Raw genomic sequence first — 25,697 nt, 5'->3', positions numbered from 1 at the left:
CAGATTTTGAGAAAAGGTACATTGAAAAGGACCAGTTTAACATTGTCGGTACAGGGTGTTCCGACTCCTCTTAATGCGATGTTGTAGTTTTGCTCCCTATTTATGGTGGATTATTGAAAGGTATAGACAAGTAGATGAAATGTTATATTGTTCCTACCTTTGCTTCTGCTAGAGCCAAGCTGAGCTTAAATCTTGGACCATTTGGTTTGTATATGGAGAAAGGAAGGGATGAAGAAGCCTGAACTGATTTTTACCATTAATGCCGTTGAAGCAGTGAGACACCCTGTTGTTTATCAAAACATTTATTGACTTACCATAAGTTCTCTAGGTTTTGGCATGTTCAGAGATAAACATTTTGCAGTTACATCATTATTATAATTGTATATATTTTCTTTTCTATAATATTTCAGTCTTAACTGTGTGAAAGAACTCATTTTTAAACATCATTTCATTCATTACTTTCCGTGTGCTCAGAACAGTTTTCATTTTAATGAAATATTTTCACAAGCTTTTGTAATTACATTACAAGGAAATCTTGATTTAGCTTATGTGATTACGGCAAAGCCTCGAGGGCTATCTGCCTAAGGGGAGGGATGCCTTCGTAGAAGACTTTCTAAAGGAAACTGACTTCTAAAAGGCTCGTATACACCTTACACACGGGGAAAACCATGAAAACGCCCATGTAGGCAGTTCGTTCGCGGGATTCGAACCTCGGACTGAACTACCAGTGTTCAGCGATTTTTCCGTTCTGCCACAGGGAAGCCTTTATCTTGGTGAAGTATTGCACTTGAGGAAAATATTTGTTTCAAACCTCGAGCACAAGAGATCTAGTGAAATAAATATGAAAGTACATATTGAATCTTTTTCTTTATTTAAATAAGAGCTTATATAAGTCTTTACATGGGGATAATTTATGTCAAAATAATATCATCGGAACGTTTCAGACTGCAGTTTATTTAGATATTTTAGTTTACTTACTTATTTATCATTTCTGCGGCCAATTGATTTCTTGGTAGTTTTGTAGTACGGCACTTTCTGCGTGAAAGGTAGCATTTTTGTAAAAAGATACAACTAATCAGTAGTGATGTTTATTTAGTTAAATTGTGAGATCGGAATTCAGGCCTTTTACGAAATTCCTTGAGATATATTTATAAAATTCAGTCAGAATTAAAAAAAAAGTAAGGGATAACGTTGATAATAATGAAATGGAGTTTAGCGATGGAGCTCATTTTGTACATGCGCAAATACAAATTTGACGTGAAAATCGAATTCACCTTCAGAACTTCAAAATGGGATGTAATAACGATATTACTTTTCAAATGCGTGACCTTTGACTGATCTCTAAATCAAATTCCATAGCCCTCGATAACCCATGAAATTGTTCTAATTGCGAAGGATTGCTGAATTTCGAGTGTATGAGTAAAACTGTAACATCTGAGCATCGTCAGCTTTCTATACGATGAAGTTTGCATAGGCATAGAAGGTATTGTCACTTAATATGACGTCTCTCAGCAAAATAGTTTGATGTCGTCTCTGTAACCTGTTCCAGCAGCTGAGATTTTCTTAATTAATTAGTTTTACATGAGCCTCGCAGAGAAGAATGCATAGCATCAAAAAGTTAAATAGATTAGAATCGAAAAAAAAATTAGTGGAAATAGCGTCATTAAATTTGTTAAATTGATTGTTAATTGCGCTTTTTTTTAATAAAGAGGATAGTTTCGATTTGGAGAATGATAAAACAATGCCATTCTGCCGTTAGTTCCGTGCAGCAATTCTGTTTGCATGTTTGCTTACTACTTGAGTACGCTTTATATGTAATGGCCTACCAGCGGCCGAGCGGTAAAGTACCTGAACACTGGTATTTCGATCTGGGTTTGAATCCCGGCGAATGAGCTGGCTGCATGAGCGTTTTCGTGGTTTTCCCCAGGTGTAATGTGTGTAAGAGCCAGTTTCCCATAGAACGTTCTCCACGTAGACGTACCTCCCCTTAGGTAGATAGCCATCGAGTGCTTTGCCGTACGTAACTAAATCATCGAAATTAAACTTTATGGGAAATGAACAAAATCATTTTGGTATAGAAAAGTAGAGTACAAAACAGGACTGAAAGCATACAGAAACTTTTCTATCAGAGCGTAGTATCTGAAAGGTAAAACATATAAAATTTACGTATATAAAGGTATATATAGGTATTTACGTATATATAGGAATTGATCAGCACGCTCGACGCGTATTCGAGAGGTCCGTGGTTCGAGTTCCGGGAAAGGCATTGCTTATTTTTCACGTCTTCTGCTTCCAAAAAAATCCTAATGTCTGTACAATATTAAATTAAAAAAAATAATCTGCTTAGCATTTTCCTATCTTATTTCATAGCTGGATTAACCATTAAGCTAAATGAGTATCATGGAGAGGGGCTACCATGAAACTTAGGGACATGGTAGTAAAAGTACTTAGGGACTCAAGAAAAGGAAGCATCATAAAAATTTCCCATTGAGTGATTTACTGTGGAATGTATGGTGTTGCTAAATTAAGATCGAGAGAGAAGGAATGAGAAAAAAAAAAGAGGGGGCTAAATATATATATGAGTACCAAAATCGTTTAAGTACTTCGGCCTTTTCAAAGTACTAATCCCGTGTTGCCTTATTCTGAAACAATATGTCATCTCCGTGGCTGTCAGAGATCAATGATACAGACCGTCTCATTTAATCGAGCACAACACTCCAAAGAGGAAGGCTTGCAACGTTAAACTTGACAACAAAAAAAGTATTCGGATGATATTTAGCGAATATGAACACTTTCTTAAATGAATTGAATATGCGCTCGTCGCAATAAAACTTTGCACACCAAGTAGTAATTTTGGCATCATAACGAAACTTTCCATGAAGGTACGTATCAGAAGATAGGCAAATGATCATAAATACAGCGTGATTGTATATTGCATAATGCCGTCAGAGGGCACTGAATTTCGTTCTCGCTGAGGCATAAAAAATATATACAGGCATTTTGAAGGTAGTTAATCTGTTGCAGATGGACCGCCTTTTCAGTAGGAATGCCGTTACAACCCATCGGTTTTTATATATGATCATACTGGATCCACTCTGCGTGAGAGAGCTCGAGATTGGAAGAATCAGTGGGAGGATGGAAATCGGATGCTCAGCTCAGCGAGCAGTAGACCACCTAGGCCGTCCTGAATCTACTATGAGGAGATTTTGGAGCCAGTGGCAAGAAGGAGGTTGCATACCTAACAGTCAAATTCAGCATGGTCTCGAAATACTGTTGCCGAGTGTACTGTCATATCATCCGGTCACAAGCAGCCCTTTCATTACTGTCTTCTTGTATCTGTCTGTACCATTGCGAGGAGCCTGGTTTGAAGGACATGTGGCATCGTTTTAAGGGTGCTGCCAGTGACACCCACTGTCTAGACTGGCGTCTTGCTCAATAGGATTGTAAAGCTATCGAAAGGAACCATGTTGTCTTTAGTAGCGAATCGGGATTCAGTTTGGGAGAGACGACAACCGTGTATGTGTGTAGAGGCCCCATGATGAACACCTTAGCCTTGTCTTCACTTTACTCAGGCACACCGCTCCCACAGCTGGTGCACTGTTATGAGGTACTGTCACATCCGACATCCGGTTACCTCTAATATTGATCCACGGCACCAGGACAACCCAACAATGTGTTGATGACGTCTTTCAACCATATCTTTTGCCACTCATGGCAGGGCTTCTAATAGGCATTTTTCAACAATACAGTTCTCGGCCACGAACAGCAAGGGTGTTACAAAAATGCCTTTGCCACATTGCCACTCGTCCCTGGCCTGCCCGATCCTCAAATTTGTCACCGTTCGAGCACGTTGGAAGTAGAACGCAAGTTGAACATCCTAGGAATTTGGTCGAACTAGAAGCTCACTTACAGCAAGCGTGGAAGACGAAGGAGGATACCGTGCGAACCAGTATACTCCAATGTCCTCTCGTATGAGCAAATATTTCGTATGAACCTCTTGACTGCACTAGGTGTGTATCGTTACCATATCTATCAAACCATCGTATACCATATGATATACCATCATATACAAAGTATACAATATTGTTGTGTTTCTATGGGTTCGTGGATTTGGAGTGATTGACTTGAGGACAACACTTGATGAAGTATCAAAACACAATTTATTTACCAGTTTTATTCAGGACAAAACCAAAAACACGTTTACAGTCGCCGAAAAACTACGACACACACGCTGACACAATCAGCAATACAGCCTTCAGGCTATAACGGTGAAGAAACCTTCACGGCAAAGCACTAGAGTGCAGCTCCCGACTCGGTTCGATCGTTCTCGGAAGTCAACGTACTCTCCACGCTATAACTCGCGATGCACTCGGCGATACTCTCGATAGCCTCAACTATGCACACTCTCGTTGCACTGACGATACTAACCCCGCGTACAGGCAGAGTTTATATAGCTTTTGGCCTGCCTTCGAGAACATTTTGGGCCGAATCGGTAAGAATTCGTTCAAGAATGTTATCCATTGGTCTATGGCATATTGCCACTTTTGTCGTCAAATCGACGATTTCGTACCAAATATGGCAGCCCTGCCTTCCCTTCCTTTTTCTGGTAACCCTAAGCCTGCTTTGCTGAGAAGCTATCTTACCGCGGCTGGGCATTTCATAACAATATCGTATACCATATCTATCAAATTAGTAAATAGAAATGCTGTGATATTCAAAAGTTTTCATTAAAATGTTATGTTCATATTTATTTCCTAACATTATCTTTTAGATTAAAAAGTAAATAGTATTTTATCATATGAATGAATTTGTGATGTATAAAGCAGTTAATAAATATTAATTTCTGTATGTGGGTCTAGACACGTTATAACTGGGCGATATAAACCTTGGCGTATTTTTACTGTGCCGTGCAGTCCAGAACTTATATGAAGTCGAACATTCTTGCTTTCATAAAATAGTTTACGATATGTGAAAATAATGTTAAAATATTTACAGAACAAAGCATTTGATGATGGTGATTAATCCAGTAAAACATTCATTAATGATGGCTGAAGCAAATTTGAGTTATTCACTCACAAAAACATTTCAGAAATTCAAAATTTAAAGTTTTATTGTATGTAAATTAGTTGTATTCTTAGAAAGATAGTTTAAAATCTTTAAAATGACATACAACAGAACAATAAATTGATGTAAATATCATGTAAAACAATATTTAATAGATTACCATGTAAAGAAATGCTTTTAGTGTCTCTAACTTAAACTTATCCTTTATGCGAATTATCGCTTAGGAAATATTCAATAATAATATAAAATATTATCAAACAAATAAATTTTTTACTTTAAATTTTCGTTTTATTTTACGAACTTAAACTATGTCTCTGCAACTCACAAAATAACAAAACTTTATACCTCGAATTATTTCTACCATTTACTAGTATCCACTGTATAACGGAAAATCTCTCTGCTCGAAATGCTGGTAGTTCGGTCTGAGGTTCGAATCCCGCGAACGGGCTGGCTGCATGGGCGTTTTCGTGGTTTTCCCCATGTGTAACGTGTATACGAGCCAGTTTCCCTTAGAAAGTCCTCCACGAAGGCATCCCTCCCCTTAGGCAGATAGCCCTAGTGTGCTTTGCCATAATTAAATACACACACACACACACTCTGCTCGAAATATTTAAATCATTCATGTTTGGAAAATTAGCGAAAAATAAATAAAATTTTACATATAATTAATTCATTACATTACATACTCATTAAATTAATGCTATTTATTTAAATAAATGTGTAATTTGGTATATTTATCATAAGTATGTATATATTAATAGATGAAATTATGAGGACAGTAATTAAGAAAGTAATGTGTAAGAAATAATAATGTTTATTGCATTTAGTCGCTATTAAAAATTAGGTTGTTATGAAACATTGTTTCCTAAATAAACATTATTTCCAGTATTAAATTATAGGATTTGTGAATACATGTAAATCTTTTCCTTATTACGAGTTAGTCAAAACTATGCTATCGTTTACTTTATTGTGAATCACTTTATTATTACAGAAAAGGAAAATATTAATTTTTAATGAAATGCTAAGCCCAGAACATACGAATTTGAGTTCTGACTGGTTTTGCGTTAAATTTTCTTTTGCTTTCCCTAAATTAATTAAAAATATGAAATTGAATAAAGGATTAATAAAATTTTCAATTGATATTCTTCATTAAAATGATTACATCAAAATAAGCAATCTGTAATGTGTGTGTTAAAAACATATTTTATTATAATATTCAACCAAATTCATCAGTTGGGGTAATTACAATCCATTTAGATATTTTAACCGAGAAACAAACATGGGTTATTCTAACTTTCATGGGGAAAATAATTTCAGTACTAAAATATACATAGAGTCCACTAGCGGCCGAGCGGTAAAGTCGCTGAATATTGGTAGTTCAGTCCCTGATAGAAAGTCCTCCACGAAGGCATCTCTACCCTAAGGCAGGTAGCCCTCGAGTGCTTTGCCATAAACAAATAAACCAAACCAAATTATACCAAGAAATACACAATAAACACATTTTAAAGGTAAGTGTAAAAAATAGTTTGAACCAACTAAGAAAAATTAAAGTTTAATATTCATTGTGTAAGTTATTACCAAAACTGTTTCATAAGATAGAATATTCGTGATGTGGAATACTATAACAAATGATTAAAAAAATGATAATAAATCTGTATTTATCTTAATCACGATTGTAATTAAGATTACTATATCCGGGTACCAATTGAGTCTGATCATTCAGGCAAAATATGATCCAGGCTCATTAAACGCTCATAGCTTTCCCTTTCTTTAATTAGAAAAATTTTATCTCCGTCAATTAGAACTTCGGGGGCTCTTGGTCGACTAGAAAAGTTCGATGTTATGGCGCTGCCATACGCCCCAACTGCCATCACAGCTAGTAGATCCCCTTGAAGAAGTTGTAGTTTTCGATTGAATCCCATGAAGTCAGATCCCTCGCACAACGGACCAACAATATCAAAAACTCTGGGTTCTACATCAGTTCTGTCTTTAACGTTAATAATTTGATGATAGCCATCATAAAGCGCAGGCCGAATAAAATCATTCATGGCGGCATTTACAACCGCAAAAAGCTTATGTGGCATTTGTTTGATATACTGCACTTCCGTTAGTAATACTCCAGATTCGGCCATGACTATCCTGCCAGGTTCTAGTACCAGTTCTAGCCCCGTTGAAGTTACAGTGCTTGATAATTCCTTCAGCCATTTATCCCATTTGAGCTCGGGGTCGTCTTCGTGATATCGCACTCCAAAACCACCTCCAATATCGAAAAATTTCAAAAAAATACCTCTCTTTTTCAGTTTTTCAACGAATGATAGAACTGAAGAAATAGCTTTCTGGTAAGGCTCTATTTCCTTGATCTGAGAACCGATGTGGCAATGAATACCAACCATGGAAAGGTGCGTTGATGCATTGCCCATCACATAGAGGTCTTCCGCTTCTTCTAAAGGAACACCAAATTTGGTGTTACACGAACCCGTTGCGATATAGTCGTGAGTCTGTGTCGCGATGTCAGCATTCACGCGTAGAGCAACCGGTGCGACAACCCCCTTCGCTTTAGCCAGTGTTTCGATCCTCTTTAATTCTTGATGACTCTCCACATGGAAACAACCAACTCCAACATCCAGTGCATAACTAATCTCACTTTCAGACTTCCCGACTCCGGTGAAAACGACGCGTGATGTATCGGCACCAATTTTCACTACCCGGCGTAATTCTCCTTCAGAAGCGACGTCGAAAGATATACCCTCCCGCCTCAGGAGGTCCAAAATTGCTAAATTGAAATTGCATTTGACAGGATAACAGATCCTGGCAGGCAATCCGCTCAATGCACAACGGAGGAAATTCAAACGCTCGATGACCTTCGCACGTGAATAAACGTAAACCGGAGTTCCGAATGTCTCTGCCACATGACGCAGCGGAGTGTTTTCAACGTGAAGTTCTTTTTCCTTGTAGTATATCACTGGCATCATTTCAGCCGAAAACCAGTTTTCTACAGAGGAAATTCTAATCAGTTCTATTAAACGTTCCTGCGGTCAGAACAAAAGGCTCCCTTTGAGCGAAGAGCTCAGCTTAGTCAACAGTTTCGTGCTTTTATCTCAGCTGGGTAAGCAGTTTTTTTTTTTTTTTTTTTTTTTTTTTTTTCTTTCCCCCGTAAGAAATCTACCTTTCTAATAGGCGGACTTTGAACGTATTCTTGATTAGAGCGTATACAGATATGCATTCAATCCCAGTATCTCCACATGATATTTCTTTGAATGAATTCAAATCATATCTAAAGGAGATATCGAATCTTATAATATTTATCGGAAATAAAGCTCAATTCTTATCATCAGAAGCTCAATTTCTTATCATCAAAATAATTTACTTGATACTGGCCTATCATACTTCTCTTCATAAACTTCTGTCGGCTTCTGATTTTTCGAGTTCTACAGGGTATAGAATCCAGTCATTAATTAAAAACATATTTATTGAAATTTCTTTGTAATTGTTACTAATGAATACAGTTTAGTTAGCATATTATTGTCATGAATAAGAAAAAGAGTTGTAATTTATTGTTATTAGGTTAAGTTTTTAACTTTTGATATTGGAATATATATAATATCGTTTTGAAACATTTGATATAAAAAATTATGAAACTCTTAAAAAATATCAAAAAAATTATTCAAAAAGAATAGTGAAATATGCTTACGCATTTTTAAAAGGGTATAAACGCATATAATCTAGATTTTTTAAAAAATATTTAATGACTTTTTAGATCAACATATAAATTTCTTTCTCTCAGTTTTTAGCCCAATAGGCTATTAGTCTGGAAACACGATTTTGCGTTGTTTCAATTTCATTCCAGTCTGCTGCCATTCGAAAAATCTTAAACTATTATTCTTTTATATTTAATCTGTTTGTGATTAATTAGCAAAGTAAACTATTTAAAAGCAACATATGCAGCTCTTAAAAACATTATTTTTGGATCTGTTTGATTTTAAAAAATGCATTTAATTCGTGATATATATAATTAAAAACATTAAATATTTTTATAGAATTACATTACACACTTTTCCACTTTTTAAATATACAGAAAATTTATAACTTTCCCATTTTAATCTACATGCATGTTTGCAAAACTTAAGTTTTTGTCTTTTATTATTAACGTTTTGTGTGTTACATTTATTAATTAAATACCATGTTCTTCTCACTTGCGCCACATACAATTCAGTTGAATAGCAAAACTCACAAAATATTTAACAGCAGCATATCTTTAGAATTTCCGATATACAGTCTCGCGAGCGAGCGATAACAATGTTTAATCTGTACAGTATTGCCACTTCTCGCTTTTAAATCCTCGAGTTTGTTAAAAACTCATTAAAGTTTTACAAAATATGAAATATAAAATTGGAAATTCAAAATTTGAGTTGCCAGATGCACGTGTTCGGGTAGAGGGCTACGCTATTAAAAATTTGGTGGCGCTAGGTACCGTCATGTTTTCACAGTAGATTCTTCATTATTTATTTAATTTCTTTAAAAATAATACAGGACGATAATATTTGGTGGCAACAACTTGGAAAGTGATTTGTTGTTTATAATTAACGACGCCAAATCCCATTTTGGCTAATAATTCTTTCTGTAAATGAAAGCTATATTTGATGAAGAAGACTCATCAAGAAATTATTAAAAAGAAAGCTAAGCTGAACTTAAAAAAAAATAAGGCAAATTTCACTTTTAAGTCTTCGTGGTCCTATTAGCCAAGTTTTTATCAAAGGGAACCATTATTTGTAATAGATGCCCAAATCAGCTAGAACTTTTGGATCTCATTCAACTTGAAGTAATATTTTTTGTTTCCCAAAAATATATTAAATGAAGGAAACATTTGTAACGCATGTTTATGTCTTCAATTTTTTTTCCTCTGTTCTTAAAGCTAAAATACCTGATAGATATAAAACAAAGTTGTCATTATCTTTAGAGAGATACTTTTAGTCAAATTGTGAGCTTTACAAAAGAGTCACAGAAATATACAAACTACAAAACTAGGAATGAGAATTTAAATCCTGGAATTCCACGCATCTTAAAAACGATTCGAGATTCGAAAAGTCGAATCTTCGCACTTTTGGCTATCATTTGAATCTTTCGAATACTGATTTTAAAAACATTTAAGTGTTTAAGTAACAGATTTTAGAAAAGTTAGTTTTAGTGATTAGTTATTATATTTGTCGCCCAGATGGGAAAGTGGTTAGCGATTCTCCGTCCCCTTCATAGGAGGCAATGGTGGCCCACCTATTAAGTGCTTCTATAATAAAGAGATCCCCCATCCGACCTTAAGGAATGGCCAACGCCTATAAACGGCTTTTTAACATTTTATTAGTCCAAAGGGATTTCAGTCCCGAAGGACTATTGCTTTTGTTTTGGCATTTTGCGTCGGACTCATAAACGTCGGTTCACTTTTCAAACTGTTGCCACAAAATCGTAGAGTCCTGCATTATATTTGAAGAAATTAAATAATGAAAAATCTGCATAAATGATTGTCTATTTCTCGCATTGTGATAAAACAATGGTACATAGAGCCATCGAATTTTGATGACGAAATCCTACTGCGAATATGGGCATCTGAAATCCCAAATTTGGAATTTGTTTTATTATAGATTATATATTTTGTAAAACTTTAACGAATTTTTGATTTACAAACTCAATGCTTTAAAAGCGAGAAATGGCAACGTTATATAGAAAAAAAAATACTTTTATCTCCAGCTCGCGAGACTGTGTATATCGGAAATTCTAAAGATATGCTTAATTTAACATTATTTTGCGATATTGCTCTTAAACTGAATTTTATGGTTTAAGTGCAAAGAACATGATATTTAATAAATAAAGGTAACACTCAAAACGTTAAAAAAACGCCCCTTTAGACGTAATTTAAAATCTGAAAAATTTCAGATTTTTTTTTTAAATTTTAAATTTTAATTAAAATGTTATAATTTATTTTTTTAAAATAAAGTTACACAAGAGTAATTGCAGATTTAGCAAAATATGTTTGCTAAATGTAATATTGTATAGATATAGATAATTTGATTTTAAGGAACTTACGTTTACTCCTTTGCCTCCGGTGAAAAAAGGACCTAGGCGCAACTCTCTCCAGCGGTTTTGTTCATTCAGCCACATAGGGGTTTAAGGAGCACAAATTTAAAATCATTGACTTATACGGTTTCTTCGATTTCTTCTTCGTCTCGTACCCTAAATACTCCTAAGTAGCATTTTTACATTTTTGTTACAAGTAAAAACTGCCTTTAACAAAAATGTAACTACAAACTAACAAAAATGTAACTAAAGTGCTACTTAGGACTATTTTCTTCCTTGAAATAAAGGAAGCATTGTAATCGCGAAAAACTTCGAGTATCATATTTCATCGAAAATATCGAAAAAATCTATTTTGACCGCTGTCGAATCCATTTGAGCGATGTTTTTGTGTGACAACTGTACGTACGGATAGAATAAAGGATTTTTTTTAAATTTTTTTATCAAAAACGAATTGTAAAATAGATTTTAAAAGGATTCAGAAAAGAATTTTTCGTGACGTAGCTACGTACGTACGTATGTATCTCGCATAACTCGAAAACGAGAGGCGTCAGAACGTTCAAAATTTTGTGTATGGTGTATTTGTGTATGCAAGATTAGTGTGTGTATTTGTGTATGCAAAATTTTATGTATTTGTGTATGTAAAGTTAGAGTGGTATTAAGCCTAACGAAGTCGCCATTTGTTTACATTTGAAACTCTTGGTAGAATAGTAAATTACTTCAGTTATGCACCAAATTGGAGTGCTTTTTGCCGAGTGGGACCAAAAGAAACTTTCAGTTTGGTGCACCGAAAAACATGTATTTCTGCCCGCTGGCAAAATTGCTTGTTTTTGGCGTAGAAACTCTAATTTTAACTGCAAAAATTGTTTTTAGCCCAAAGGAGCGTTGCTATTAAACTCGTTTTGGCACTTTGCGTTGATTCACTGTACATGTCCGTATCGCTTTTCAAACTGTTGCCAACAAATATTATCGCTTTGTGTTATATTTAAAGAAATAAAATAATGAAGAATTTGCATAAATGTATGTATGTTTCTTGCATTGTGATAAAACAACGGTACCTAGAGCCCTCCAATTTTAAATAACGTAATTCTCCTCCGAATATGGGCATGGAAGACCAATTTTGGAATTTGGATTTGTTTTATTATCGATTTCATATTTTGCAACACTTTCACGAATTTTTGATTAAGAAACTCCAAGATTTCAAAGCGAGCAATGGCAACACTGTACGAAAAAAAAAAAATTATCTCCAGTGGGCGAGACTGTGTATCCGAAATTCTAAAGATATGCTCATTTTAAAATTATTTTGCGATATTGCTGTTGAATTGAATTTTATGATTTAAGTGCGAACAACATGATATTTAATGGATAAAAGTCACACAGAAAACGTTAAAAAACGCGTAATGTAAAATCTGAAAGCTTTCAGTTTTTTTTTTTTTTTTTTTTTTTTTTTTTTTTTTTTTTAACTGCATTTGGCGTTTTATATTTTTCTGTGTTTTACGATTTTTAATGAAAATGTTTTGAGTTTTAATGTATTTTTTGCCTCGTCGCGAAGTGAGAACTGAATTAATTCAATGAGAAATATATCTCTAATGAAATTCGAGGAAATAAGTTAAAATGAAATGCAGCAAAAAATATGCATAATTTGATAGGCAGCGTAGAAGGAAGTCACGTGTTGTCCACATCAGATTTTTTTAATGTCTGTATTTAAACTATCAATTTAATATGGTAAATGCTGAATCCCGAATTTCACCGCTGTTTTAAGTTATGAAAAAAGAAGCACTTTTGATCCAGAAAATAATTAGTAATGTCTGGAAATTTCGACTTATATTGAGTGCTTAATTGATTAAAGCAAAACATGTGAAATTAACTGGTTAAAGATGAAGTGGAGGACTATTTAATTTTCACGTTGGATTTATCTTTGGTAGTTACGGTAGATCATTTTGATTTAGATATTGTCATTCAGAAAAATAAATTTTTATAAATATCTAACATTTATTATTAGATAACTTGGTATATTATAAAGATGGCTATAATTCCAATCATTAATTTGACTAAATTTGTCTTCAATTCGTTCACTTCGAGGACACGTTACAAACTCAGAAGGACGATACAAAACTCGGCTCCTCAAACTATATCACATCGCATGCCAAAACATAGGTTTCGTCCTTCGCTTTCCCAAGATGACCTTGGTCAATTCCAATTCGAAATCCTCGCATATTTTGTACGCACGAAATGATCTTCCGCAGGAAAGGGCCCCTAACCTTGGAGTTCGTTTTGTGCTCGAACCTGCTTCTCACACCGGTAGTAGCCCTTCACCAAGTTAAAAAATTTTCCAGTGGCACAACCTAGTAGCTCCTTACTGAGATTTTTCAGTGCTTTAAAACTAAGTCATTTTAATGAAGTTCCGTTAATTGTGAATACTTTTATTTTTGTTAAGTGTATCACTTTTTTCTCATCTGAAAATCTGTATTCAAAAATTCACACACTTTTTAAACCTTTTCGACAACAAGTAAATGGAAAAATCTCCTTCCGAAAATATCATTTTTAGCCGAAAAGGGTGTTAGCCCACAAGGCCTATTAATTTAAAATCGGCTTCTTGCGTCGATTCACTTTTCAAACTGTTGCCACCAAATATTATCGCCGTGTATTATTGTATTTAAAGAAACTAAATAATGAAGAATTTGCATGAATGCATTAATGTTTCTCGCATTGTGAAGAGACAAGGGTACCTAAAGCCATCAAGTTTTGAATAACGTAGTCCTCCAACAGGACACTGGGCACTTAGAAGTCCGAATTTTCAATTTCGAATTTGTTTTATTATCCACTTTAAAAAAATAATAATAAATAAAGTGAACGATTTCAAAGCGAGCAATAACTACACTGTACGGGGGGGAAAATTTCCAGGGCGCCAGACTGTGTTCTAAAGATATGCTGTTTTTAAATATTTTGTAATATTGCGGTTGAATTAAATTTTATATGTTTTAATTGCGAAGAACATGTTATTTAATCAATAAAGGTAACAGGCGAAACGTTAATAAAATCTCGAAAGCTTTCAAAATTTGTTTTTTCTTTTTCTTTTCTTTTTCGCCCAAAGGAGCCTTAGCTCAGAAGGGCTATTAATTTCGTTTTGGCATTTTGCGTCGATTCACTATAAACAGCGAATGACTTTTGAAATTGTTGCTACCAAATATTATATTTAAAGAAATTAAATAAGGAAGAATCTGCATAATATATTTATATAGCATAGGTATGTTTCTCGCATTGTGATAAAACAACGGTACCTAGATCCATCAAATTTGGAATAATTTTCATCTCCGCTCGAATATGGGAATCTGGAAGCATAAATTTGGAATTTGTTTTATTATCTATTTCATATTTTGTAAAGCGTTTATGAGATTTTGATTAACAAACTCAACGATTTCAGAGCGAGCAATAATTATCTCGAGTGCGCGAGATTGTATATCAGAAATTCTAAAGATATGCTCTTTTAAATATTTTTTGATATTGATGTTGGATTGAATTTTATGGTTTAAGTGCGAAGAACATGATATTTAATAAAGAAAGGTTGCACACAAAACGTTAAAAAAACGCCCCTTAAACGCTTCCACCCGAATATGGGCATCTGGAGACCCGAATTAGGAATTTGAAATTTGTTTTATTATCGATTTCATACTTTTTAACACTTAAACGAATTTTTGATTAAGAAACTCAACGATTTCAAAGCGAGCAATGGCAATACTGTACGGAGGGGGGGGGGGGGAACATTTTTATATCCAGCGCCCGTGTATCGGAAATTCTAAAGGTATGCTCATGGGATATTGCTGTTGAACTGAATTTTATGAGTTAAATAAAGGTAGCATATAAAGCGTTAAAAAATGCGTAATGTAAAATCTGAAAGCTTTCAGATTTTTTTATCATTTTTTGGATGTCATATTTTTTACAATTAAAAAACTGAAAATATTGGTGAAGCAAAATTAATAGTAGATTAATATTTCTCCCTGGTCTTATATTCGAAATAAAATGCAAAATTCTGACTTCTTGCATTTTGAAGACACGTTATTTAAAACTTTTATGAGAGAAGCTTGACAATTGAGGCAATCAAAGGAACAATTTTCCACTGAGTGTCTGAATTCGGTTGCAAGTTCTATAGACATTTTGTATCGTAAAAATTGCTGTGTTGTTGACTGAGCTTTTTCTAGCTAGAATTTGCATAATAAGAGAAATTGTTATTATTTCCTTGATGCAAACAAGAAACGCAAATTACCTGAAGCACAGCAAATCACGCGATAGGTGTAGTTATTCCTGGAAGATTTAATAACATCTCGTTAATACTATGTTTACTTATTAGATATTGAGGAAAACCTCGAAAAACCCAATACACTCTTTACTCTTCCTCTCTCTACCGTAGCGCTCATTTTGCCTAAAATTACACCAGAACTCCTGAAGGAAATATACCTTTGTAAGTACTTCCTTTTAATAGGATTGCCTTCTTACTTCCCTTTTTTCAAAAATTTTTAATTAATTTATAATGTTAATTACCCCGAAAGCTAACGGCATTTTGTGTTTATGCATGTATGTATCTCGCATTGTGAAGAAACAAACAGCACCTAGATTTATAAAATTTTGAATAACATAGTCCTCCACCCGAACATGGGCACCTGGAAGTTTTATTATGTATTTTGTTGAATTTGCTTATTGAATTTGTTTTATTATCTATTTCATATTTTGTAGTGTGAATTAAAAACTGAACAGCTTAAAAGCGAGCAATGGCAACTGTGTAGGGAGTAAAACGTTTTCATCTCCAGCGCGCGAGATTATCTATCGGAAATTCTAAAGATATGCTAGTTTTTAAATATTTCTAGTCCAAAGTGGCGTTAGCCCAAATGCTGTCTAACATCTTTGAAAAGGAGAAAAACGGTCGTTTGTGCGTAATATAAAATCTAAAGGCTTTCAGATTTTATTATTTTTTCAATTATGTGTGTTTTTTTAATTAGTTAATAAATTTTTAAGAAATATTCTTAACATTTCTAAAAATTGAAACGTGGATCTTTATTAATTACACTGTATATAAAATTTTCTTTGCTTCATTACAAGGATCATAATTCTTATAAAATATTACCTATGCAATTCTACTGTGATTTAATGCCTCATATTTGATCCAAATATATTCTATACTGCCTCCCTCCATGCACCTTGAAACGAATGTAAAAGCAGCCCATGTAGTCTTTGCTTGGAAACGTGAAATTTTTATCGTCTGCGCTCTATATCGCAGAGCCAATTTTCCAAGTATTGTCGCTCGGGAAAGACCATTTATATATCATTAAACATATCATTTAAAATAGCAAAAACCATTTATATATCATTTAAAATATAATCATTTAATTTTTACTTACAAAATGACTATTTAAAAGTAATAAAAGAGAAAGGTTTCAGATTTTATGTTACGCTCAAAGGAGGGTTCTTTTCGTTTACACACACATACACGTTTCAAGAGCATCTCGCTTAACGCCACTTTGGACTAAAACTATTTTAAAACAGCATATCTTTAGAATTTCCGATAGACAGTCTCGCGCACTGGAGATAAAAATGTTTTATTCCGCACAGTGTAGTCGATGCTGGCTTTGAAATCGTTGCGTTATTTAACCAAAATTTTATGAAATAGACAATAAAACAAATTCCAAATTCGGCCTCCCAGGTGTCTATATTTAGATAGAGGATACGTTATTCAGAATTTGGTGGCTCTGGGTACCGTTGTTTATTCAAAATGTGAGAAACCTAAAATATTTTCATGCAGATTTTTCGTTATTTAATTTCTTTAAATATAATGCAAGGACTAACCTATTTGGTGGCAACAATTTTAAAAGTGATTCAACGCTTTTAGTGATTCTACGCAAAATGCGATCTCAAGAGTCCTTCTGGGCTATTTCTCGTTTGGGCTAAAAATCACTTTTTAACAATTTGAAGTATTCCCCGCTTCGTAGCATGCTTTCGTATTGTAATAGTCAGCACGCTTGGTGCTTATTAGAGAGGTGCGTGGTTCGAGTCCCGGCGGGGGCATTGCTCATTTTCACTTCTCTAGCATAAAAAAGAACCTAATATCTCTACAAACTGAAATCTTAATTTTTATCCTAGTTTTTATAAATGTTTGCAACTTTGGTTTACTTAGAATTTGTCTTGCGCTATATGTTGCATCAAATGGTATAGAATGTTTTCATGTATCATATTTCCCCGAAAGTATCCATTTGGAACTCTATCGAATGCAATTTAACGATGTTTGCGTGCATCTGTACCTGAGGATAGAACAAAGGACTCTTTTTCCCAAAACGGGTTGCAGAAAGGATTTACAATGTATTCAAAAGAGATTTTTAGTGTTGTTTGTACGTACGTATATATGTATCTCATATAACTCAAAAACTAGTAGCCTCAGAATGTTGAAATTTTGTATACAGGACTGCTATAACATGTATTCGTGCAAGATGTAAAATATAAAAAATACGATAGCTTCGCTCTACGCGAACAGGCAACCTCTAACCCCCATAGCATAAAACATCCTCAGGATGTCCTATTTAAGTCGCAATATCCCGGGACATACTTAGGATGTCCTAAGGATGTTGATTCTCAGATGTCCTGAGGAGATCGTAATTTAACATCCTGAGGATGTCTTATTTAAGTCGCTATGTCCCGGGATATGACAGGATGTCCTGAAGATGTTGATTCTCAGATGTCCTGAGGAGTTCACCAATTTCACATCCTGAGGACATTCATTCTGCATTGTCCGGAGGACTTTCGTTGTCAAACATTTTGAGGATATTTGTTCTCAAATTTACCAGTTTTAATTTTTTGACATTGCACATCTGAAACTTGCACATTATTTTATTTTTCATATGTATTTTACTAAGTTGTTTCTAAATGCTGTACATTAAAAATATTGATCTGATTGATGATTTATTCTTGTTATTTTGTTATTAATTTTAACTGCTATTTTTTCTGACGTTTTTAAAAATTTATTTAGTCATGGAAAAGATTTTTTTCAATGGATTAGCATTTTCTAGAATATTTGCAAAATTCTAAATAACATATATTTTTTTTATAAAAAATGTATAAATTACATGTATAATTACTTACAGATTACAAACCCTACTACAAATATAGGTAAAATTAGATATAGATATATTTAATTACGGAAACGAATTTTTTTTTTTAATTTGGGTATAGAGACATTAGGTATTTTTTTGGAAGCAGGAAACATGAAAAATTAGCAACTGCCTTCGCCGGGAATCGAAGGATGGACCTCTGGAATACCGGCCCAGTGTGCAGAACCACTACACCACGAAGACACGCTAGGTGTGGTGGTGGTGTATTTAATTATGGCAAAGCACACTAGGGCTATCTGCCTAAGGGGAGGGATGTCTTCGTGGAGGACTTTCTAAGGGAAACTGGCTCGTATACACGTTACACGTGGGGAAAACCACGAAAACACCCATGCAGCCAGCCCGTTCGCGGGATTCGAACCTCGGATCGCACTACCAGGGTTCAGTGACTTAGTTCAGTGACTACCAGGGTTCAGCACTACCAGGGACCAGTGTTTACCGCTCGTCCGCTGGTGGGCCGAAGACACGCTAGGAAAGCGGGAGAAATACCTTATATTACTTCTCTTTTTAAAGGCCGACTTTTTTTTTAAGGGGATCCAATCACTAAATCCTGGGTGTGGATATACCTCATCCAACACCTTTTCAGTTCGGGCGCCACTGTAGAGACATTAGGATTTTTTTGGGAAGCCGTAGAGATAAAAATCAGCAACCGCCTTCGCCGTGAATCGAACCACGGACCTCTGAAATACCGGCCCAGCGTGCAGAACTATTACACCACGAAGGCACGCTAGGAAAGCGGGAGAAATACCTCATAAGGAAATTTTTTTTCCTCTAATTACAGGACAGAAAATGTTTTTCAATCGCGCGATCTGTTATTGATATTGAATTACAGTCGTGCGATAATTTCGCAGTAAAGATACATCTCTGACTATCCAAGATTCTAGAAACTTTGGTCTTATATAGAGATGGTCGTCTTATAGAAATAATGCTTAATATAAATATTTATTTATAATCTCAGAACTATTGGTCACTTTCAGAAGTGGTCGTTTGAGAGGCGATATTCTATATATTTATTTACTGATACTCTCAGATTCCAAAATTTGTTTATATTCTCAGAAATATTGGATGGAAGGTGGTTGTCCCATACATGCAAAATTTAACATTTCATTAAAAATGAATTCGGCATTATTTAACTATTTCCCTATTAATTAATTAATTAGATAAAGAAAAAATTAGGAAATAGTACTGTTTATTACGGAATAATGTAGGAAGTTCTACAGAACTATATTCTTTCGCGTCATTGCACATTGTATCCGGCAAAGTACTAGTTCCTCGTATTCTTCCGCAAATCCGTAAACATCTGTCTGATTTGAAACGAAATCCAAAATGGCTGCGCCATGAGGTTAACTTGTATGGATATTTTTTGTTGCATGAAAGGTAAGTTCAGTTGCAATACTTGTATGTTTACTTTTTTTTCTTTTCGAATGTATGTTATTTATGTCATTTTGACAGTTAAATGTTTCACAGCTTTATGAATTGTTACCATTCTCTCTTGAATTACGTGCATCTCAATGGCTGGCTGTCTTTTGAAATATCTAATTTGCCCTGCTATCCAAATGTTTATGACTGAATTTTTTTTAGTCTAGTTTATGCATTCAGTTTCAAAATAATATGTGTGATCAGATGGCTTATTATTTTATTGCAGCAATAAATTTATGTTAAATAGTTTGAACAATTGTTCAAACTAAACTTATAAAAATAAGAGTTTGCATTGTTTTGTCCAAAATATGTATGGTTGAAACATTACCTTAATCTAGTTTGTAATTCAAGTTTTTTTGGGGGGTACTGTTCTGTTATTGGGACCAGAATCAGAAATGTATGAACCTGTGTTCGTAAGTATGTGCATAGATGCGTATATGTAGACACACAAACATACAAATATACAAGCATACATAAATACAATTCTGAACCCGGTCCTGATAACAGAACAGTACCTTTTTTTAAACTTTTTTGAATATTTTATAAAAGGATTAAGCATTTTTCAAACTGCATATCATTTTAAGATTCGACTTGCAGGAAGACAAAATATGGTCATTCAATCAAATGCTTGATTGCTTTTAACATTTTCTCATAAATATTGTTTGCATTTTTATTGTATTTTAGATACTTTAGTTATGTAAAGTGAACATGAGAATATTAGGAAAGCTGAAGAATATGAATAGCTACCATAATACATGTATTTTTTCATCGAGCCCATTGTTTTAGAAACCGATGTACCATTATTATATGCTGGCTTATTTTATAGTTATATGCAGTTTAATTTTATGTTCATGTTACTGTAGTATTGTCATTATAATAAAAGTATTGATAATTTTTGTTGAATCTTGCAAGTTGCCTAACATTCAGAATTATTACTACCGAATTTTACTGATAGTTTTTTTCGAGTTGACATAATCTGTCTGATAAATAAAATAAACTGTTGTTTAAATTATATGCATTTCTCTTAATGTTTCATTGAAAGTGAGATGGAAATATAAATGCTATCCAGAAAAGTGAATTCCTTTTGCCTGAAATAACAAACTGTACTAAATGATTAATGTTTATATCATTTTAAAAATTTCAATATTAAAGTTTCTCCCCCTTCTCTTCTTTGATTTTGAAATAATTTATAATAAAATAATATATGCATAAGTGTAATTAATGTAAAGTGTTCAATAATATAATTTATTTTTACTGATATTTTTATATTTCTTATCTGGGTTTTCTTTTGGTGTTAGAAGGAGGAAAAGACTGTAATGTTTTAATTAAGGAAATAATTAAAACATTACAGTCTTTTAAATAACACAGTTACAGTAATGTTTATTGAAGCAATCAGTACTGTGTGATTGCCAGTGATTGAATAATGTTAAAATGCATTGTTCATAAGGAAATTTGCTTATCTTTGTGTTATAGATTTTATTTTGACACAAGCTGAAATTTGAATTATTGGAAGCACTTTGAAAAACCGAATTATTTCCTGAATCATTAATCAGGCCAATATATAGCATACAAATTTTCATACAAAATTATTTCTTTGAGCATATTATAAAGAGCTCATTTAATTTTATTATTTGTACAAATTTTAGACAAAAGTAGCATGTAACAGTTAAAGATTTATTGAAGCCTACTTGTTACTTGTGGTAACAAAGAAGTGTGAAAGATATTGCCACATTAGCGAACATGACTATCATTGATGCTTAGTTTAGTAATTTAATAATATATTGAGAAATGCTGGGAACTTTCAGAAGTAGACATTTCGGAAATGATGGGCTTGATAAGAAATTTACATGGTTTTATTATTTATTCTTTAGTTAAGAATGGATTTTAGATGTTCATGTGAAAGAATTCTGTTTAATTATATGTGAAAGAATTGTTAAAGTTTGGCATTTAAAAAAAATAATTAATAATATGTAATTATCTTTTTATTATACATATATTACTATATATTTCTAATGTGCTATGTAAATGTCAGTGCTAAACAATTGAGATACTATTGTCAGGGCAATATTTTCTTATACATGAAAAATTCTGATACGTTCTTATCATCTGCCCTCACAGCTTCAACTTATGCTAAAACAGCAAGAGTATGCACACGATAATAGCAAACTATTAATATGCATACCACACACATGTATTTATATGCTTTATATTTAATCTTTATTTCTGAATAGTATTCCATTGGATGAAAAATATGTGAATATTGACCCAATGTGTATATTTGTGTGTGTGTGTGCATCCTAAAATTTCTTGTTTCTTATAAAGTGCTTATTTGAATTACTACTTGTGAACAGAGCAGTAGATATGAACCATAAACTAACCATTTTGCCAATTTTCACAGCTTATATGCATTTCTCAATAGATAGTCAGAAAGCACCAAAATTTGTAATAATGTTAAGTTTAAATGATGTTCTATACTTTTGTGTTAATTTTTCTATTCTATTAATTCTATTACTGTGTTATCAAACTTTCTGCAGGAATTTCAACTGGTTAAGATGTTATTACCATGTGGAGAAGAATTTGGTTTTCAAGCTAGAAAAAATTGCAGCTGAAGGATTTTGTAGAAGGTCAGTCAAACTGGTTTTAGTTAATTATAATTTAATTTTGGGTGAAGAATTCTCAAATTTATTTATCATAAGTGTCTAAAGGTCTTCTAAATTAAATTCTGCTTGTTTTTGAAATTTTTCATGACATTCATTCTTTGATTATTATTATTATTTTTTTTTAATTTACTAACTTATATCCAGGCACATAATGTTGCATTTAATGCCATACCTTAAATATTGTAAAATGTTAAAATAATACATTTCACTTAAAAATGTGGTTGTGACAGTAAATTTTCTGTTACATTTAGTCATATCTATAAACATTGGTATACATCATTTTTCAATAATCTGTATATTTTGTGCATTTTTTTACATCCAAGATCTGGCATATGACTTTCTTTTCAAACTGATAACATGGTGTAATAATGTAATCTAATGGTTAAAGTTTACTATGGAACGGGCCAAATTTAATAAATTATTCTTTGATAGAAATTTATTCATGTGTTCAGTGTGTCTCATCTTTTTAAATTGCTAAAGTAAATTTTATGTACTTGCATTTAGGAATTTTGACTGTATCAGAGTAATTTTGTTTCAGTTATTATAACATGCAAGGGAAAAAATTCATTCATAGCTCCGTATTTAAAATTAGTTAATTAATTAAAGTCCTTAATAAAGAGGGACGTTTTGTTGTTTTTAATGTCGATAGAGTTTAATTCAAAAATATGCCACATTAAGGGTTACTTTTTAACCTAATTTAAAATTTTCATTACTTTAACATGTCCAATAATTGTTATTTTAACTCCGATATTGTAATAATATCAAAATTCCTTACTTTTTGATAGGTAATCCAAATGTAAAACAAGAAAAGAAAAAATTAAAATTTATTTCATACCTCTAACAAATAAAAACAACACAAGCACTTTTTACTGTCTATCTGCATAGTGTGGCATGTCCCATAAGACTGAGATTTGTATGGTCAAATCCATGTTTCAGTTAAAGGAAAATGCATGCACAGTCTTCTGATTTTCCCTTCGATTAAGGATTTTGTATATACTAGCATAAGAAATATATTAGTTAATGCAGTGTTATACATCAATATTTATAGACAATTATTGTGGCTATGTTTATTATAATTTTGTTCACTGCAATGGCTGGAGTGCCTAAACCATCATGCTGTGTAAACAAAACTCAAATCTTCATCTCTGCATACTGCTCCACTAGTGTTTAAACCACTGAAATGGTGATTATGGTAGAACATCTTTGGTAAAAATTTACTCTACTGTAACCCTTGGCGAATCGTTTCTTTTTTTTATATCAAGATCGTCACCTGAGAGGATCGGCACCAATTTCAAGGTGGCCGCTACACAAAACCAAAATAAGAAGTTAAAGACATACACAAACTCTGTGTCCATGTACACTTCGACCTATTAAAACAGAGAACTGCACAAACTGGGCATTGTGCACTGCCTTAACTTTGTCCATGTACACATTGATCTATTTTCACTTTAAGAAAATCAGAAAGTTAAAAATATCATAGTTACCAGAAAAAATTCGCCACTGTCTTAACACACAGACAACCAAAAATACACAAACAGGAGGAATAAGTTACCAAAAATACATATTTCCTAACATAAAAACATTAAACAACAAATCTTCTAACAAAAATTAACACACAGAGACAAAAAAATAAATGAAACATCATTTTTTTAACATACCATTTTTTTCACATGCATATGTTTAGGCTTCCCACCACCATCCTCCAGGTAAGCAATTCAATTAAATTTTTCGTCTCTTAGTCACCTCAGACATACTCAAACGATGGTACCCACACCAAAATAATAAATAGCATGTTCAAAATACAAGACCATACCACTTCCGTGCAACCAAACACAGCAATTGAAAAGAATGGTAAGAACCAAAAACCTGAGACCGTATAAAAGGTTTACTATTAAAAAAAATAGCCCAAAACTAAATTTATCACAGCACGTTGGCAATATTTGCAGAAATAACTCCTTTTTATTGACAAAAAGTTTTTTTTTTTTTTCCCCAAAGGCTACTTTCATCAACATTAGGGTTACCGAAAAACTTATTTGATGCAATGGGCTTCCACATTTCACAAACAACCAATACCACTTTGCGATTTTTTTTCAGACCGAAACCAAAGTGTACCATACAGTAAAGATTAGCCACATCTTCATTTACTACTGTTACAAGTACATATTTGGTAAATTTCTGCGGTTAAATTCAAAAGTTTAAAATTGCATTAACATGATTAGATTCAGAGTCATAGCTAGGGTTTTCAGCGCTCAGGGACAACTGAAGATTTCGTGCCCCCTACTGCTTGCCAAGGATGGAAAACATTTAATTCTAAAATGTTCTAATATCAGTTTGGCACCCCCTGGATTCTGCACCCGGGCACAGATGCCCCCCTCTAGCTACACCCCTGATCAGATTTTATTTTCTGCACGTAGCTAACAATTACTTATGTGTTGTCAGATAAATGTTACCAGATGCAGTTAATTATTTTTTACTTGCCAATCTCATGAGACAAGTTTTTGTTTGCTCCTGCAAGACTACTTTGTGTTGCAAAATAAATTCATTCTCACTCTTTTTGGACTTGCCTACACGTTAAATTTAAAATAGTTTTATGAATAGGTAAGATGTAATTATCATAATTTTGTTTCTCTCTTTATCTTGGCAACTTTATATGTTGATTCAGTATCCAGGTTACCTACCAGTGGCTGATTGATAAAACTGCTCATATGTTCAGCTGGAGGTTTGAGTTTATTTTCTGACATAAAAAATTTTAAAAGGCATCCCCCATGTTTATTTTACTATAATCGAAAAATCAAATAATTGCTACTCTGTTTATAGGTACTAAATGTTAAAATATTTTAAATGCTTCCTTTAATTTGCATTCTAATAGTCATTTGTTTAAATTTAATTATGAATTATATTCACATATAGTAATTCTGAGTGTTTTTTTATTTTAGGTGCTGGGAAAGGCAATGACAGAGATCCAATTTATCAAGAGTTCTTATATACATAAGAATACATGGATATAAGATTGTTTTTCATGAATTCAAATAAAATGTGATAAATTGGATTAATAAAAGCTATTTTGAATTTTGAAAAGTGTTTTTCCTCTGTTAATCATAATATAGTGCCATAAATTTCTGAATGTGTTTATTTTTCATCCAAATAAATAGCTTTACAAAAATTTGTCATATTAATAGATATTGCATAATTTAACATTATTATAAATATTTATTATAGCAGATTTAGCTGAACTACTTTTTTAGTCTCTTTGCAGATGAAGTCACAAAGGTAAGTGGTTGGATATTTTTCTGTATTCCCCATTAAGTAATTTTATCTGGTAAATTACCATTACTTATAT

At 33.1% G+C, this 25,697-nt stretch overlaps 1 protein-coding gene across 1 annotated transcript in view; it reads left to right on the top strand.

Annotated features, from left to right (window-relative positions):
• Positions 1-8,023: 8,023 nt before the first annotated feature.
• The window catches only part of LOC118194631 (fatty-acid amide hydrolase 2-like), a 117,681-nt gene continuing 100,007 nt past the window's right edge, over positions 8,024-25,697 (top strand). Inside the window, exon 1 of the mRNA XM_035365810.2 lies at positions 8,024-8,170. The gene's annotated coding sequence lies outside the window, so the exon portion shown is untranslated. The remainder of the gene's footprint in view (positions 8,171-25,697) is intronic.

The sequence above is a fragment of the Stegodyphus dumicola genome, chromosome 12 (assembly GCF_044657685.1).
Source record: "Stegodyphus dumicola isolate Sdum_Otavi_A_Nest chromosome 12, ASM4465768v1".
In the NCBI taxonomy this organism is placed as follows: domain Eukaryota; kingdom Metazoa; phylum Arthropoda; class Arachnida; order Araneae; family Eresidae; genus Stegodyphus; species Stegodyphus dumicola.
This window is presented reverse-complemented; position numbering and strand designations above follow the sequence as displayed.